The sequence below is a fragment of the Lissotriton helveticus genome, chromosome 9 (genome assembly GCF_964261635.1).
Source record: "Lissotriton helveticus chromosome 9, aLisHel1.1, whole genome shotgun sequence".
Lineage (NCBI taxonomy): Eukaryota > Metazoa > Chordata > Amphibia > Caudata > Salamandridae > Lissotriton > Lissotriton helveticus.
Window position 1 is genome coordinate 217,296,821 of NC_136070.1, and position 19,580 is coordinate 217,316,400.

Here is a 19,580-nt window from a genome sequence, read left to right on the forward strand (position 1 = left end):
GACGGTTTTCCCAACGTTAGCTATTCTTGAAGTATGATTGGTAGATAGATACCGGACAAGGTCAATACTTTGGTTTCCTTAGAAAAATAGAGAATGCAGTCTTTCACTTTTTCTATTGTGGTTGTCTAACAATTGTTACTCTCTTGGTGTTGTTTTTCTAAGATACTTACTCTAAAGATCTATTTTATAGCACCGGTTAGATCGATTTTTCTGTTTCTTTTGTGCTTCTTTTGTAAACAAGTAAGTCAGAAGCTTAGATAAAAAGAGAATATAATTATTTCTAGCTTTTATTAATAATTTTAACAATTAAATACATATATTTATATTTGTTTTTATACCTGGTTACTAGGAGGATGAGTCATTAATTCCCGCCGACCGGAACCCTTGGTATGGAGAAGTGCTGGATAGAAATCAGAGAGTCGAGTTCTTCACAAGTGATTTCTAGGCATCTAATTAGTCGGGGGAGTATAAAACCAAAAGATATATATCTCCGCTTTTCTTATACATAGTGATTTCAGTTAGGCGCGGTATCTTATAGGATAACAGACTTATAATATACTAATCGTGTTGACTAGACTAGATATGTTCTTACCTATGGATTCAATATTATTGTTTTCGATTTCTTGGCCCCAACTTGTGATCTTATGATGCGATCTGTTATAAGTTGAGCTCTTTTGGGTGGCTTCTAGGTGATCCACAGAGGGAAGAAGAGGAACGCACAGGATTAGATCCAAATATTGTAATTTCTCCTATGGCGAGTTTAAGTTAAAGGTCAAAAAAACTCTTTGAATTCTTCTGCTCTTACCTAAGGAAGCTGGATCTTATGTTCCGGGTGATTTTCAAATAATGTTGTTAGAAGGGGTAGGTAATGTTAAAAGATCTCCCTGCCTGTGGGTGTAAATAGGGACGATTATTAGGCTCTGTTTAAGTGACATGAGGAAAGGAGTTTAGATTTTGGTATAGGGCAATTTATTTAATCCGGTGTCTTACCTCAGGATAATGGGCAGGGCTCAGTACGTCCGGCGGCGGGATGGTCCGTCTAGTGATTCAAAAGCGCGCGAAATGCGGGAAATGGTAATTAATGGCACGTTAGGGGATCGCGATTATATATTGATGTTAATTGGTGTGAATTAATCACACCTGTTTTATCGCTCCGATTGGTTTGCCTGGCATGACATTATCGGCACAGGTTTTTCCGATGTAAACATGCAATGGCGGCGTGATTCGGTATGCCTCACTGATTGGTTGTAGCACGCTCGCGTTGTTGTAGTTCGCGAGTGAAGACAGACTTCGTTTTGTAGTTTAATTAGCGGATTCTTTTTGGTCTGTCATCGTGTGTGTTTTCATGCTGGAGACCAGGCGTTTGTATAGTATTAGTCTTGTCACGCTCGAGTAGCTGATATTCGCAAGTGAAGAAAGATTAATTTTTCTAATTTTAATTGGAGGAATCTATTTATTCTTTCATTGTATGTTTTTTAAAAAAAATAAAAGAAATCAGGCTTTTTCAATATCTAAGCCTATGGAATATATAGAGAGTTTGAAAAAGTTCCAATACCATAGTTTATAATTAGTTTTTCTTTGTGTTGATTCAACACTTCTATTCTATGCGTTTGTCGCGGATGAAAAACCCTTATCAAGGATATATTAATTTTTATTACGTGGATTTGAAATTAATAATTCACAGGTAGCTTATTTATTTCATTCCAGAGCCTGTATTGGTCTTGTATTATAGCTGTTAATGGCAATGGGCCTCAGAAAAACCATATATATATTCCTTTAGTCATACAGGCCCAAAAAAATGTTTTTAAAAGATATATCGCACTCTTATTATTTTTGAAATATTGTCATATACGTATGGTTTCTTTCTTTATAGTTATTAGAGGCATTGTTATTCTGGTAAAACCTAATTATATTCATGAATGACTGGAATATATATGTCTACCTTAATTAAATAGATACCTATATTTTGTTTCAGTAAGGGGGGATTTATCAGCAGATTGTATGTTCCCACGGAACTTCATTATCAACAGATTGCGTGTTCCCACGGAATTTCATTATTCAATCCTTGGCGAAAAGTGTTAAAAATAAAAATCCAAAAGACTTCCCTTTTCTTTCGGATAGCTGTACCACCTTTGGAGTCTGGGGTATGGATTTTTTCTAGGATTCTCCATTTGAAGTCATCAGCACAATGGCCCTTCTCTATAAAGTGCTTTACCATAGGGCAAGCAATCTTTTTGGTTCTTATGGCTGAGCGGTGTTCGCTCAGGCGTGTCTGGACCATACGTGAGGTTTCTCCCACGTATCCTAGGAGGCAAGGACACTGTATGAAATAAACCACATTGGTTGATTTACAGTTCCACATTTCCTTTGCTCTTGTTTTGTGTTCGTTGTGTTCAAATTCTTCGCCTCGTAAAATATTTCCACATGAAATACATGAGGAACAGGGAAAAGTCCCTTTTAGTGGATGATTTGTTAGGATTGATCTTTGACTGAAATTTTCTTCTCTGATGCTGTTTTTAAAGCGGGAGTGAACAATGAATTCTTTTATATTTTTATTTCTCTTGTGAGCAAAGAGTGGTTTCATCAATTTTTGTTCATTGGAGCTGTTGCTATTGAGTATATGCCAATTCGAGTTTATAACCTGTTTTACTTTTTCATTTATTGTTGAGTGTTTTGTTATACAGACTATTTGTTCGTTGGGTTTTGGTGATTTAGTTCTCAGAAGACAATCCCGATCATAGTATCGTGCTCGTTTGTAGGACTCTCTCACAAGACGGTGGGGATATCCTCTATCAATGAATTTAGTTCTCATTATAGCAGCTTGCCTGTCAAAATCATTGAGGTTCGTACAGTTACGCCTGACGCGTAAGAACTGGGAAAAGGGGATGCTATTTTTTTGTGCCCTTGGGTGGAAGCTGCGATAGTCTAGTAGTGTATTCCTTGCTGTAGGTTTTATGTGGAGGTCTACTTTTAGAGTGCCAGCATCATTCATAATTTCAATATCCAGAAATTCTACTTTCTCGTTACTTATGTGTGAAGTGAAATGGAGATTAGGGTTTGCTGCATTTATCCATTGGAGGAATTCCTCCAGGGTTTCTCTCCCATCGGTCCAGACAAAAAAGATGTCATCAATGTATCTGGACCAATGGGAGATGGACTCAAAAAAGGGGGCAATCTCATTTTGAATGAATTCTTTCTCGAAGGCTGCCATGAAGATATTAGCTATTGATGGGGCTACTGAAGCACCCATGCTTACTCCTTTGATCTGGCGATAAATGTGCGTCCCGAATTCAAATATATTTTCTGTCAATACGATCTCTAGGCAAGCAAGTAGGAATTCTTTAGGGCATGGAATGTTGTGTAAATCAATAAACCAACTAGTGGTTCTCATGGCGTCAGTCAAAGGGATATTGCTGTAAAGGGACTCTACGTCCATTGTAACTAGCAGCTCATTATTACAATTGAATGCAATTCCCTCAATCTTCTGTATCATGTTGCCTGTATCGCGTATGTATGAGTCAATTTTAGGGATAAAAGGACGTAGATAATTGTCCACGTATTTTGAGAGTGGTTCAGTTGCAGTACCTATGGTGGAGACAATGGGACGATAAGGGGGGTTAGTGGCATGCTTATGTATTTTGGGGAGACCATAAATACAAGCAGTCTTTCCCTGATTATGGTTAAGGAAGTCAAATTCTTTGACTGTAATAAACCCGTCTTCTAAGGCATTTTGGGTTAGAGACATAATTTTCTTAGAAAGATTTGTCATAGAATAAGATCTCAAGGGGACATAAAACGTAGAGTCATCTAACATTTTGAGCATATTGGTTTCATAATCGATTGTGTCGATAATCACTATGCCACCTCCTTTATCGCACCCCTTAAAAGTTAAGTTTTTGTTAGTTGACATGGATGTTAGGGCTAGGTGTTCTTGGGAGAGAAACCCTGGAGGAATTCCTCCAATGGATAAATGCAGCAAACCCTAATCTCCATTTCACTTCACACATAAGTAACGAGAAAGTAGAATTTCTGGATATTGAAATTATGAATGATGCTGGCACTCTAAAAGTAGACCTCCACATAAAACCTACAGCAAGGAATACACTACTAGACTATCGCAGCTTCCACCCAAGGGCACAAAAAAATAGCATCCCCTTTTCCCAGTTCTTACGCGTCAGGCGTAACTGTACGAATCTCAATGATTTTGACAGGCAAGCTGCTATAATGAGAACTAAATTCATTGATAGAGGATATCCCCACCGTCTTGTGAGAGAGTCCTACAAACGAGCACGATACTATGATCGGGATTGTCTTCTGAGAACTAAATCACCAAAACCCAACGAACAAATAGTCTGTATAACAAAACACTCAACAATAAATGAAAAAGTAAAACAGGTTATAAACTCGAATTGGCATATACTCAATAGCAACAGCTCCAATGAACAAAAATTGATGAAACCACTCTTTGCTCACAAGAGAAATAAAAATATAAAAGAATTCATTGTTCACTCCCGCTTTAAAAACAGCATCAGAGAAGAAAATTTCAGTCAAAGACCAATCCTAACAAATCATCCACTAAAAGGGACTTTTCCCTGTTCCTCATGTATTTCATGTGGAAATATTTTACGAGGCGAAGAATTTGAACACAACGAACACAAAACAAGAGCAAAGGAAATGTGGAACTGTAAATCAACCAATGTGGTTTATTTCATACAGTGTCCTTGCCTCCTAGGATACGTGGGAGAAACCTCACGTATGGTCCAGACACGCCTGAGCGAACACCGCTCAGCCATAAGAACCAAAAAGATTGCTTGCCCTATGGTAAAGCACTTTATAGAGAAGGGCCATTGTGCTGATGACTTCAAATGGAGAATCCTAGAAAAAATCCATACCCCAGACTCCAAAGGTGGTACAGCTATCCGAAAGAAAAGGGAAGTCTTTTGGATTTTTATTTTTAACACTTTTCGCCAAGGATTGAATAATGAAATTCCGTGGGAACACGCAATCTGTTGATAATGAAGTTCCGTGGGAACATACAATCTGCTGATAAATCCCCCCTTACTGAAACAAAATATAGGTATCTATTTAATTAAGGTAGACATATATATTCCAGTCATTCATGAATATAATTAGGTTTTACCAGAATAACAATGCCTCTAATAACTATAAAGAAAGAAACCATACGTATATGACAATATTTCAAAAATAATAAGAGTGCGATATATCTTTTTAAAAAAAAAATTTGGGCCTGTATGACTAAAGGAATATATATATGGTTTTTCTGAGGCCCATTGCCATTAACAGCTATAATACAAGACCAATACAGGCTCTGGAATGAAATAAATAAGCTACCTGTGAATTATTAATTTCAAATCCACGTAATAAAAATTAATATATCCTTGATAAGGGTTTTTCATCCGCGACAAACGCATAGAATAGAAGTGTTGAATCAACACAAAGAAAAACTAATTATAAACTATGGTATTGGAACTTTTTCAAACTCTCTATATATTCCATAGGCTTAGATATTGAAAAAGCCAGATTTCTTTTATTTTTAAAAAAAAACATACAATGAAAGAATAAATAGATTCCTCCAATTAAAATTAGAAAAATTAATCTTTCTTCACTTGCGAATATCAGCTACTCGAGCGTGACAAGACTAATACTATACGAACGCCTGGTCTCCAGCATGAAAACACACACGATGACAGACTAAAAAGAATCCGCTAATTAAACTACAAAACGAAGTCTGTCTTCACTCGCGAACTACAACAACGCGAGCGTGCTACAACCAATCAGTGAGGCATACCGAATCACGCCGCCATTGCATGTTTACATCGGAAAAACCTGTGCCGATAATGTCATGCCAGGCAAACCAATCGGAGCGATAAAACAGGTGTGATTAATTCACACCAATTAACATCAATATATAATCGCGATCCCCTAACGTGCCATTAATTACCATTTCCCGCATTTCGCGCGCTTTTGAATCACTAGACGGACCATCCCGCCGCCGGACGTACTGAGCCCTGCCCATTATCCTGAGGTAAGACACCGGATTAAATAAATTGCCCTATACCAAAATCTAAACTCCTTTCCTCATGTCACTTAAACAGAGCCTAATAATCGTCCCTATTTACACCCACAGGCAGGGAGATCTTTTAACATTACCTACCCCTTCTAACAACATTATTTGAAAATCACCCGGAACATAAGATCCAGCTTCCTTAGGTAAGAGCAGAAGAATTCAAAGAGTTTTTTTGACCTTTAACTTAAACTCGCCATAGGAGAAATCACAATATTTGGATCTAATCCTGTGCGTTCCTCTTCTTCCCTCTGTGGATCACCTAGAAGCCACCCAAAAGAGCTCAACTTATAACAGATCGCATCATAAGATCACAAGTTGGGGCCAAGAAATCGAAAACAATAATATTGAATCCATAGGTAAGAACATATCTAGTCTAGTCAACACGATTAGTATATTATAAGTCTGTTATCCTATAAGATACCGCGCCTAACTGAAATCACTATGTATAAGAAAAGCGGAGATATATATCTTTTGGTTTTATACTCCCCCGACTAATTAGATGCCTAGAAATCACTTGTGAAGAACTCGACTCTCTGATTTCTATCCAGCACTTCTCCATACCAAGGGTTCCGGTCGGCGGGAATTAATGACTCATCCTCCTAGTAACCAGGTATAAAAACAAATATAAATATATGTATTTAATTGTTAAAATTATTAATAAAAGCTAGAAATAATTATATTCTCTTTTTATCTAAGCTTCTGACTTACTTGTTTACAAAAGAAGCACAAAAGAAACAGAAAAATCGATCTAACCGGTGCTATAAAATAGATCTTTAGAGTAAGTATCTTAGAAAAACAACACCAAGAGAGTAACAATTGTTAGACAACCACAATAGAAAAAGTGAAAGACTGCATTCTCTATTTTTCTAAGGAAACCAAAGTATTGACCTTGTCCGGTATCTATCTACCAATCATACTTCAAGAATAGCTAACGTTGGGAAAACCGTCCCCTCTTTCTCTTGGTTGGGTCCACACTTTGTGGCCATTAAAAATTATCTTACCATTATCTAAACCTCCATGATACAGGATTGGTATATTCATGACTACCGCTATGTATACATAACAAATCATTTTCCGCTAAATCCATCAATCCCCTATTTTCTAATCCCCCTCCAAATCATTGTGTTTGTGGATTGAGACAGATCATGTAAGAAAATGACAAAGATAAGAAAGACCATGGGAAACAAATTATGTTTTTAAAAATAGAAACTGGACTAATTGGCTGCTTAATTATAACATTTGATGTTAGATTTGTCTTATAAAACTGTATAACTATGTTGTTTTTAATTTAATTTTACAAATATGTAACCTATGTATTTTTACTTTATAGAAATTGTGTGGCTACTCCATGAAGAAGGCGCTGGCCGCCGAAACGCGCGTAGAGACACATTCTTGCCACTTATCTATTATAGATAACTATAGTTTTTAATTTGTACCTTTATTGGTTTGTGTATTTTTTTAATAAACTACATGTTATGTATGATTTTTAACTTCTATGATGATGTCATGCAAATGATTTGCTATTTTATGTTAATTGTTTAATAAATAATCCAACTCTTTCAGTAAGCCATAGCCAGTTGTTTATTCATGTCAGGGCCACTACTGATCAAAAATCTTAAGAGACTTGCATGTACTGTTTTTTCCTATTCTTCTGTATAATTTTTTTTATCCACTGGCTTGCTCTCTGCTGTTGTTCTTGCTGTGGTTCTGACACATCTCGTACCACTTCTCAGTAATTTTCTTTTCAGATCTGGATGCTTATCCTTGATTTGCTTTTTCTTCTGCTGTTTTATGTATCCCTTCTCCTCTGTTTTCCATTTTTCACTATCGATACTCTGTGAGTGCTTATACAATATTCAGTTTGTTTTTACCACCCTACTCTTATCCCATGTTGTTTTTATTAACTGTGTCATTATGTCTCCCTTACCTTTTTGCAGCTTGTCACCCATATCCCTGTACTTGTATCCTCATGTGTCCAATATGCTTAATGTAGTCTCGGAGAACATTCAAGGACTGGAGCACCTGGTCAAATGACAAAAGGTACTTTCTCATTTATCTAAGCTTGATTCCCAAATTGCTTTTTTTACAGGAAACTCACTGTAATGCTGCTGAAATGACAATGTGTTGGTGAGGTCTTATTTTCTCCTGCAATTGATAGTAAGGGTGGTGTTGCTATTCTTGGTCATAAGGCTCAAAGAATACAGGTTATACCCGCTGAATATGATACCAATGGTTGATGGATGCTGGTCAATGCTATTATTCATAACAAATATTTCTTTGTTTAATGATAATGGGCCAGTTAATTCTGACCCAGATTTTTGGCACACTATTAAGGTAAACTTGCCAATATCTGTAATTCCAATATTATAATGACAGGCAGCTTTAACCAATGGTTGGATCCTTTTATGGATACAATGTCAAATATAAATTTAAACCAGACAAATCTCATAAGGCAGTCCCATCGGGTACTGCAATTTGACGATTATTTCACGTTTGTAAAATGGACAACCATAATTATGATGCGGCGGGCGGAGGCATCGAGCAGAGATCCTGTTCACTGCACTTCCGACGGGTTCAAGGAGCCCGCCGGTGCATTTGAGGGTCAGTAATCCCTGCAATAAATACCACCTTAGTGATTACAATGTCCCTTTCCGCCTGCCCTTTCATGGCAGGTGAACAGCGAAGAAAGGGCAGGCTGAAAGTTACTTTGGGGGGCCCAAGCTGGCACTCCTTCCCACCTGGTGCTTCTCTATGGGGCCTGCCACACGGAGCAGGTATGTTTTCAAAGTGTTTATTATCTGGTAGGGCGTGTGCTGCAGTTCTCAGAACACCTCACAGTAGAAAATATGCACAGTGCAACCGCCCTGAAGGCAGTCGCATCAGAATCAGGGCAGCGTGACTGGCAACTTCTAGTCAGGCGGTCCTGCTTCCGCCATGGTGCGGATCAGACAAGATCCGATTAGCATCATAATCAGGCCCTGAATCCTTTCTCACTACTATAGAATACTTTGAAATAGGCTACATTGTTATATCTGATCATGCCCCAGTACTGTCCTCTTTTGATTTTTCCAACATTGACTCTAAAACAGGCAGTTGGAGGTTCAATAACTCTTTATTATCTGAAAAACAATTTGTAACTGAAACTGCTACTTTTATACACTAATCTTTTCACTTTAACAATTCCAATGACAGATCCATGGTCAATAAAATGGATGCTTCCATGGCTTCCTTTCAATCCATAATTATGGCTTACTCTGCCAAGAGAAAAAAAACGTGGAAGCTCAATATCTCCTCTTACTCCAACACATTGAGGGTGCTTGAACATATCTATTTTGCCTCTAAATCTTTCTCTGTGTTGCATGACTTGATTGAATCTGTCTGATCTTAACAAACTTGATACTATTGATGCTTGTAACTTTTTACTGTAAGTCAAATTTAAGCTCCATGGAGGTCAAAATAAAGCTGGTAAAATGCTGGCTAACTATTTAAAGATAAAAACAGAACTTTGGACTATTTGTCCCATTATAATGAACTTGATAATTCCACATCAATATTCAACTCATATATACATATATTCACTGAAAAAACATAGGTTTCAGGGGCGTTATATTTAGTTGGACAATTCACTCTAACAAAACCAGAGAAATGTGGCCGTTATAGTTAGTTGAGCTAACTGTAACTCGCGCCCCCGCAATGCACTGCTGAAGACGCCACATATTACATCACTCATGATATGGTCAGTGACATCGCTGATGACATCACTGATGACATCTCAAATGACATCACTGATGACATCTCAAAGTACATCATCGATGACATCATTCAGTGACTGTGTGTTTCTGCAAATGATAAATAATATATATATATTTATGTACATGCCAAGGTGTATTGAAGAATGAGTGGATGTATAAGTGTCTTAATGGATGATTTTGTAGGTGCGTGACTGACTGTATAAGTGAGTGATTAAACGTGTCTTACTGAATGAATGCATTAGTGTCTAATCTGTGTGAATGTCTGTATCAGTTTGTCAGCTGGTGTGTAAGCGACTGCCTGGGTTGGTGAGTAGCTACATGAATGTCTATATGGGTTATTAAATGTTTTTCTGAGTATCTGTATGTGTGCTGGAGTGTCTGTGTGGGTAGGTGGGGGTGTGTGACTGTGCATAGATGTGTGAGTTGGTGATTCACTGGGTGTATGGGTTCAAGAGTGTATCTGTGCAGGGCTGAATTGGTGGGTGAGTGTGTGTGTGTATGGGTGTGTTGGTGAGTGAATGGATGTCTCAGTGGTACATGTGTGAGTAACTACATATATGAAAGGCAGGGTATGTGAATGTTGAAGTTTATAAATTACCAAATGTGAGAGTAAGTGATTGTGAGAGTGGCTGTATGGATGAGTGTGTGCTTGTATCAGTGATTTTATAAGAGACTAAGTATTTGTTAGTATCTGTATGAATAAGTGAGGTGGTGTGTGTATAAATGTATAGGTGAGTAAATGGGAGTGTGAATGATTCTTTGCATGATAGATTAGGTGTGTGAGTAACTCTATGGGTGAATGGCGATGTGTGAGTGTCTGTATAGGTGTATGAGTGTAAATGATAGTGCTGTTTTGATAAGGGACTGCATTTATTTATTTATTTTATTTTGAAAGTTTTATAGAGCGCGAACAATATCCTGGCGGATATCAGAGCAGTGTACAGTCAATAAATGTTACTTATACATCAAAAAAGAAGAGCAAATTAAGACAAATGTACAGGGGCATATTGTAAACAGCAAATAAGTAAGAAGCGATATACAATCTGTCTCGTAGTGTGAGACCTAGGGACGATATGGTGCAAAAGTTGCTTACAAGGGTATTTATCCTGTTCAGGTTGAGGGTTTCTATGGACTCTATTCATGTGAATTTGGCCATGAGGATGGCTTTTACTTCCTTTTTGAATGAGGCAGTGGAAGGATTGAGTCTGGTTTCTGGGGGTAAGGCATTCCAAATTCTAGGTGCCATTCCAGAGAAGGTTCGGTTATATGTTTTTTGCTTATTGAATTTTTGTGGTTTCAGAAGTAGTTTTTCTGCATTTCTTGAGGGTCTGATCCCACCGAGATCGTCAGTTTCTGTGCTAAGTAGCTGGGTGCATTGTGATGCATGGCTTTGTGCGTCATGCAAGCTATTTTTAGATGAATTCTGGCTTCAAAGGGTAGCCAGTTTAGGGCTTTCAGATCCGGGGAAATATGGGAACTTTCTTTAGAGCCAGTTATGAGTCTTGCTGCTGCATTTATTGAGGCTCGTAATGGAGCTGTCGAAGCTTTGGGTAGACTGTATAGAGAGACACATCAGTATTCTACTCTAGGAATAATTAGAGCTTGTACTGCTTGCTTGAAGTCATTGTGTGGTAGGAAGGGTTTCAGCTTCCGCAGTGTGTGCATTTGGAAGTTTGCTCCCCTTGTAGCACTGCTGATATGATTTTGCATGTTAAGGTTGGTGTCCAGTGTTATTCCTAGTGACTTCGCCGAGTCCACAATGGTGGGTTGCACGTTAAGTGCCGTAATGTGTTTGATCCAATCTTGCATTTTGGGGATTTATGCAGGCAAAGCTATTAGAAGGAATTCAGTCTTTAGGGCATTCAATTTGAGATGATTTTCTGCCAGCCAGGCTTGGGTATTTCTAAGCGTTGTATTAAGCAATTTGATGTCCTCTAGGGTGTGGATCTTAAGGTATAGTTGTGTGTCGTCGGCATAAATGTGATATTGCACGTTATAGATTCCTAAAATTTTGGTCAGTGGTTCCATGCAAAGATTAAACAGTGTAGGGGATAGTAAGGACCCTTGTGGGACTCTCAAAGTCACTGGGACTGGCTTGGACAGGGATTTATTGACTTTGAATTGTTGTGTCCGATTTTGGAGAAATAAGGTAAACCAACTTAGTACTGTCCCTGATAAACCCATTTTATGTTCCAGGAGGTTTAATAGGTTCTCATGTTTGACCGTATCGAAGGCTGAGGAGAGGTCTAGAAGGATGAGTAAACAGGAACCATTTTGATCGAGGATTTGCAGTGTGTCATCAATTATGTGTCTCATGGCTGATTCGGTTCTATGACCTGCCCGGAAGCCTGATTGGTGTTTGTTAAGGAGGTCAAAGTGATTGATATGCTTTGTTAGCTGTAGATGCACACATTTTTCCAGGAGCTTGGTCAAGGTGGGAATATTGGAAATAGGGTGATAGTTGTTAAGGTCCTTGGGGTCGGCCATGGGCTTCTTTAGTGTAGGTGATACTTGGCCTACTTTGAGGCAATCTGGGATGCAACCTTGTTGAAGTGAACTGTTTATGATCTTGGACCAGAGAGGTAGAAGCAGAGGACTTAGGTCTTTGACTGTGTTTGCAGGAAGCAGGTCAGTGAAGTGATTGGCCAGGTTCAGGGCACTGAGAATGTTGCCAATATTTTCTTTGGAGTAGGTTGTAAATGAGGACCAGGCTGCCTCGTTTTTCCAGTTAGGCTTTGATGTGATTTGGCATGATGCAGTTGGGAGTGCTGGGGGGTTTTGTGGATGCAGTCTCGCGTGTAAGGATAGATCAGTTAGGAGGTCGTTCTTGATGGTGGCGTTCTTCCGAGTGAAGAAGGTGAAGAACTCTTTGCAGTTTGGCTGCGGACACATTATGTCTTGTGGACGATGAGGAGCCACCTTCGATTGTGATTTGATAAGTTTGAAAAGTTTTTGGGGACGATTTCTTGCCTGGCCAAGTTGTATTTTGAAAAAGTCAACTTTGGTCTGCTTGATCTTTCGGAAGTATGCATTTCTCTTTGTTCTGAGAATCTTGAGGTGATTGGTGGATGGCATCGATCTCTAAGCACGTTCAGAAGTTCTGAGTGAACGCCTGTCCTCATTGAGTATTCCGTTGTTCCAGGCTTTGGTATCTTTTATCGAGGGTCTTTTTAATTGAAGAGGTGCTACCTCATTTATTATCAAGGTCATGGTAGAGAGGTAATGATTGGTGAGATCATGTACATCGGAAGACCCGGCAGGAGGTAACAATTGGTTGTAACAGGAGGATGGCAGAGTGTTGGGGTTTATTTTTTTCAGGTCTCTTTTCCTCACTTTTGGTCTTGTGGATTGAGCTGAGGTCAGTTTCACAGTTTCCTTAATGGCGAAGGTAATAATGTGATGGACTGCATGTATGAATAACTGTATGGGTGAGTGAGTGGATGTGTGTGTTGACCTAGGAATCAGTGAGTGGGTATGTAGTAACTGGTATTGGTGTGTCTATGGTTTCGAAAATGGTAGTCTGTATTTTAAAGTGGGTGTTTCAAAGGTTATATTAGGGTGTGAGGAGGTGCATCAGATTATCACATGGATGAAGTCATTATTGATGTAATTTGAGATGTCATCAGTGATGTCATCAGTGTTGTCACTGATCATGTCATGAGTGATGTAAAATGTGAAGCCATCAGCAGTGCATTGCGGGGCATGAGCTATAATTAGCACATCTAACTATAAAGGCTGCATTTGTACGAGTATTCTACGAGTGAAATGTCCCATTAATTATAACGTCCCTGAAACCAAGGTTTTTTAAATGCTATAATGACCCTGAAACCTATGTTTTTTCAGTGAATTTCAAAGGTATTTTAAATGCTAATTTGTAACTATAACGTCCCTGAAACCTATGGTTTTTTTCAGGGAATTTCAAAGGTTTTTTAAAAGCTACTTTCAACCTATGCCTACATAAGTAGTACATATGAAAGAGGAAGAAAGATGCAGAAAGAAGCAAGAGAAAAGCAGAACAGAAGTCCAGAAAGACAACGAAAGGTGCCGAAAGAAGTAAGAGCGATGCAGAAAGAACCAACAGAGGGGCTAAAAGAGACCTTGTTGCAAAGTTATCCTGTGCCCCCAACATTTTGCTGATGGGTACTGGTGGTAACTGAGTCTGACTAACCATACCTAGAGCCAGTGCTATGCTAAAAGACACTCATAATACAGTGAAAACACCTACATATACCAGGGTACACTATGGGTTGAGGTACCCCTGTGATTGGGATGACTTCCCCTGTAAGGCCCTAGTACATGATAGGGTAGGGGGATTAAAACTACCTCTAACTCAGAGGTGCAGAAAGATGCTTCTTTAACTAGTAGTCGCATTTGCAGAGTGGTAGAGAAAGGGTGCTGGGCCTCCGACCAGCGCTCAGGAATTCCGCTGCATAGGACTTACAGGAGGTACCAGGAGGGCTTCTTGGCACCCAAAGTCCCTCAGGAGTACAGTGGACTTTATCCCCCATCCTATAGTCTGCTAGGAGGTGCGTTTGCAGAGTGGTGGAGAAAGGGGGCGTGGCCTCCGAAGACCTCTTAGCAATCCTACTCTGTGGGACTTACTGGAGGTAACAAGATGGGTAGTTGACCCCCAACGACATCCTTGGGGCCAATTACCCCTCCTATTACCTCCAGTAAGTACCACACAGCAGGATTGTTAAGTTCTCATACCAGGCCGCACCCCCTTTGCCCACCACTCTGTAAACGCGCTCTTGGATGGGGATTGAAGTCCCCTTCACTGCTGGGGGTCCTTAGTGGCCAACTAGCCTACCTCCTACCTCAAGTAAGCCCCAGACAGTGGGATTGTTGAGAAGTGCCCCCTTTTTCCACCACTCTGCAAACATGCCTCCTGGCGGGCTCTTGGTTGGGGGATGAAGTCCCCTTTCCTCATAAGGGTCCCTGGTGGCCAACTAGCCCACCAGGTACCTCCAGTAAGCCCCACACGCTGGATTGCACAGAGTGGTCCGATGCCAAGCCTCCTTTTTAAACCTCTCTGCAAAATGCGCCTCCTGGTGCTCTGCTGCTTGGGGGATGAAGTCCACTTGAGTAATGGGGCCATCCCTCAAGTTGGGGTCTGTGGGAGGAGACCCAATGCCCTCACGGTCCCTGCCAGATCCCTGACTACTGCTGGAGCCGGTATTGCTTTTGGGCAAGGGGAGCCACTAACAAGCAGTTCGCCTTGCCCAAAAGCAATTCTTCCTTTCTTCATTGAGCTCCCACCCTGCCATAGCAAACAGCAATGTCCAGGAGACAGCCCTGGGGGAAGGTCCCCAGGGCCATCAGGTGCTCCGGGAGGGGAGCCACACAGCCCCCACTCAACATACAAATAGCCCCAGGGTGGTCCCTGGGGCCCTGCAGCAGACCCCCGTATTTCAATAAACGTTGCCGCTGAGAGTTGGTGGTGCCCGTGGCTGTATCAGGGGCTCGAGCCCCCACACTAATCATTTGAGAATGTCCTGGGGAGGTTGCAGTCCCAGGGGCTTTTAATATGCCAGAAAAGCTCCCCCCCACCCCATTGGAATAAAGCCCCGGGGAGGAGGTAGTCCCCGGGGTTGTGTGTAGTGGAATTATGTGGTATGTTGTCCATTGAAATTATGTGGATAGAAAGTATGTGGTATTTAATGTATTGGAATTAAGTAGAGTGGAATTATGTGTTATGGAGATTAATTATGTGGAATGGTAGTCTGTGTTGTGTAGTGATAACCTCAGGTTTAGTCTTCCTCATTTCCATAGAAGCTCAACTATGTACTCGGTGAGACAAAAAAATTGAATCACTGAGGAGCACTTGTGGACCTAGTCAGAGGTATGAGCAGGGCCACTGGAATTATGTGACTGTTTGGCTGCACTGACTTTTGCACAAATATTAATTTTCTGCATTAGCCACATAATTCATCATCCGCACCCTAATCTGCAGATTTAAACAAAAAAAGCCTTGTTTTGAGCTCAAACGGCTCAAAGGCTACCAAATATGCAGCAACAAGTGTTACAGCATGGTGACATGGTGAAAGGCCCTTGGCAAACCGAGAATGATCATCTGCTACTTATTGCTAAATGTGGGTGTTAAATTGGTACTAATGATGTGCAAGCGACTCTTGCTTCCCTCTGCTCCTCTCTTGCCTCTTTTTGCATTTCTGTTGCTTCTTTCTGCATGTTTCTTTCTTTTTCTGTACTTCTCTTGACCTCATTCTGCAAATCTCTTGTACTTTCTGCACCTCTCTTCCGTCTTTCTGCAAGTCTGTTGCCTCTTTCTGCACCTCATTTGCTTCTTTCTGTACCCTTCTTACGTCTTTCAGTATTCTTTTTGCCTCTTTCTGCACCTCTATTCCTTCTTTCTGCACTTCTTTTGTTTCTATCTGCATCCCTCTTGCCTCTCTCTCCACTCATCCTCCCTCTTTCTGCACTTCTCTTGCCTCCTTTCGCACTTCACTTTCCTCTTTCTGTAACTCTCTTGCCTCTTTGTGTACCTCTCTTGCCTCTTTCTACACCTCTCTTCTCTCTTTCTGCACCACTCTTGCTTCTTTCTGTACCTCTGTTCCTTCTTTCTTCACCTGTCTTGTTTCTTTCTGCACCCTTTGCACTTCTTTCAGCACCTCTGTTGCTTCTTTCTGCAGTTCTCTTTTCCTTTCTGCACCCCTCCTGTCTCTTTTTGTACCCCTCTTGCCTCTTTGTATACCTCTCCTACCCCTTTCGGTACCCCCTCTTGCCTCTTTTTCCACCTCTGTTGTTTCTTTCTGCACCTCTTTTGCTTTGTTCTGCCACTTTCTGTACCCTTCTTGTCTCTTTCGCCACCTCTGTTGGTTCTTTCTCCACTGCTCTGGTTTCTTCTTGCACCTCTGTTACAAATTTCTACATCCCTCTTGCCTTTTTCTGCACCCATCTTCCCTCTTTCTACAACTCTCTTGCCTCAGTCCGCTCACCTGTTCACTCTTTCTGTACCTCTTTTACCTGTTTCTGCTAATTCTCTTGCCTCTTTCTGCAGTTCTCTTGCCTCCTTCTGTACCTCACTTGCCTCCTTTTGCACTTCTATTGGTTCCTTTGCACTTGTTCTTTCTCTGCACCTCTCTTGCAAATGTCTGCACCCCTCTTGCCTCTTTCTGTACCTCTTTTACCTGTTTCTGTACCTCTCTTGCCTCTGTCTGCACCTCTGTTCCCTCTTTCTGTACCTCTTTTGTCTGTTTCTGCAACTCTCTTGCCTCTTTCTGGAGTTCTCTTGCTTCCATCTGCACCTCTGTTGCTTCTTTCTGTACTTCTCTTTCCTCTTTCTGCACCCCTGTTGCTTCATTCTGCACTTTCCATGCTTCTTTCTGCACCTCTCTTGCCTCAGGCTGCCTACCTGTTCCCTATTTCTGTACCTCTTTTACCTCTTTCTAAACCTCACTTGCCTATTGCAACACCTCTGTTGCTTTGTTCTGCAGATCTCTTGCCTCTTTCTGCACCTCTCTTTTTTCTTTCTGCACCTCTCTTGACTCTTTCTGTACCTCGCTTGACTCTTTCTGTACCTCTGTTGCCTCTTTCTGTACTTCTCTTGCTCTTTCTGTACCCTTTGCGCCTCATTCAGCACCTCTGGTACTTCTTTCTACAACTGGGAGAGGGGATAAGCCCAATAACTCACCAATTGTGTGTGGGTGAAAACCCTCACTGAACAAGAAAAATGAAAACGTAGGCACACATAAATAGTAAGGTAACACAGTATGTAAAAGTAAGCGCTACAGTACAAAATACATGAAACGGAAAGGAAATTGTCTTGAGTAATGTTCTGCCTAATAATGTTTTTTATCATCCAGTAATCAGTGGGAGTACCAGCCAACGCGCGTTATGTCGCATGTGGAAATTACTTCCGCGACTTCCTCAGGGCTGGGAAGGGATACAAGGGATAGGGGTGATACATACATCCAAATACTTCATTCTCGAGAATTGTTTAAAAGGCAAATTTCTGGTTCGGGCGATCGTGTGTCAAAGTGAAGGTGGAAACCCACAACACCACAAAAGGAAAATAATACTGTTCTTTGCTAGAATCGTGCAAATCTTGAGAGGTGATGACGGCAAGTGCTGAGAGGGTGGAAGTGCACATCACGAGTTCTAACTGTGAGTAAAAGAATAGTCCCACACAAATTAATATTGTTGAGTGAAAACCACATGCCATGGAACCATTGCATTTAAATAAAACATGGTGTCCATTCTATACCTGAATACAGATGAAGAGTGTCCGAATTGTCTGTGAGGGAACAATAAAAAAGGGGAAAATAGAAATGAAGGTAGTGAGTAAATGCTCAACATATGGATAGGTGTAAGAACGAGTTTAGCAATAGTGCAGAGGAGAGTATAGGAAGGGGGAAAAAAAGGAAGACGCACAGAGTAGCTGTACAATGATAGGCCGAGGGAGGTCAAAGGAGAATGTAAAAATAGAAAAAGTGACAAGGTCGGACCAAGGAGAAAAACACCCTAGAGCTTACCGCTCAGCCGGTGATTATTCCAACCCGGCTGGGCAAAAACCAGTCGGGGTGAGTCAGTTCAATCTGGACGTATCTAACAGTATAAAGAAGAGAAAGGGAATGCCCATGAGAAAAGAGTTTCTTAATCGTATGTTGGTTACCACAACACACCCTTGTATGTCTGAATATTTCTGGTCGAGACACTAGTCGTGAACGCCAAATTTAAAAGAGAATATTTGCCCACCAAGTCTGCGGTGATGATGAATATCCGGTATGCATTGGGTGATATCCTGACAGTGTTCCTCAAAGAATTGAAATCGTCACACCACATCAAGGTGGACCAGCTGCAGGGGTACATAAGCAATGACCCTTGTCAGCGATTGAGAGCAAAAACTAAAATGAGACTAAGAAGAGTGAACTTCTAATAATCACAGAAATTAATCATTTACCGGTGAGACTGCAGATCGCGTAACAGGATGCTGTAAGGGGGTTGGAAAGTTTGGAACGTGTAATTCCAGCATTGTAAAAGACCTGCAACCAGATCAAAGTGCATTAATTACGGAGTTGGGATCCTATATGTATGTTCTATTGACAATGTGTACAGCAAAAGTTGTATACTCTTACTTAAAGGTGGGTGCGCCTAGGAAGCCCCTCCGGCGGATCACTGTGTTCCGGGTTGTGGACACGTGATCGCGGCACCGGAAGTGGTTTATATGATGAAGGGGGTTTGATCCCATTGTGAGTCAGACGCTAGAACGTCAACCCTCCGCGGCTTTATTGAAAGCAATGGAGCTTTGTGAGGAAAGACTCGGGTTTCGAAAACGCACTTCATTAATATTATAATAAATCACTCTGTTACCTGCGGACTGGTAAGATTTGTAAAAATCATTTTAGATTACCAGCATCCCTCAATTGTGAAGTGTGATAATAATAAATCCAAGACTAATACAACGATTGGAGTGAAAAGATCCGCACTGTAAGTGCCTCAGAACCCAAGCAGTATATCAGACGCGGATTAACATTAGTATCCTAATAAAAACACTCCGGTAACTCGCAGGACCGGCAAAATGTGTAAAAATAACTTCCATTACCTGCATATCTCAGTCGTAAAAAATTATTTGAAAAAATTATGTAAATCCCCGACCGATGTAATGGTTGGAGCAGAAGACGCACTGTAAGTGCAATGAACTCTTAAGCAGTGTATTTAGAAGTGGATTCGTGCAAGACAGGCAGAGTAGGTAGGACAGTTAGAACAAGAGTGTAGCCACC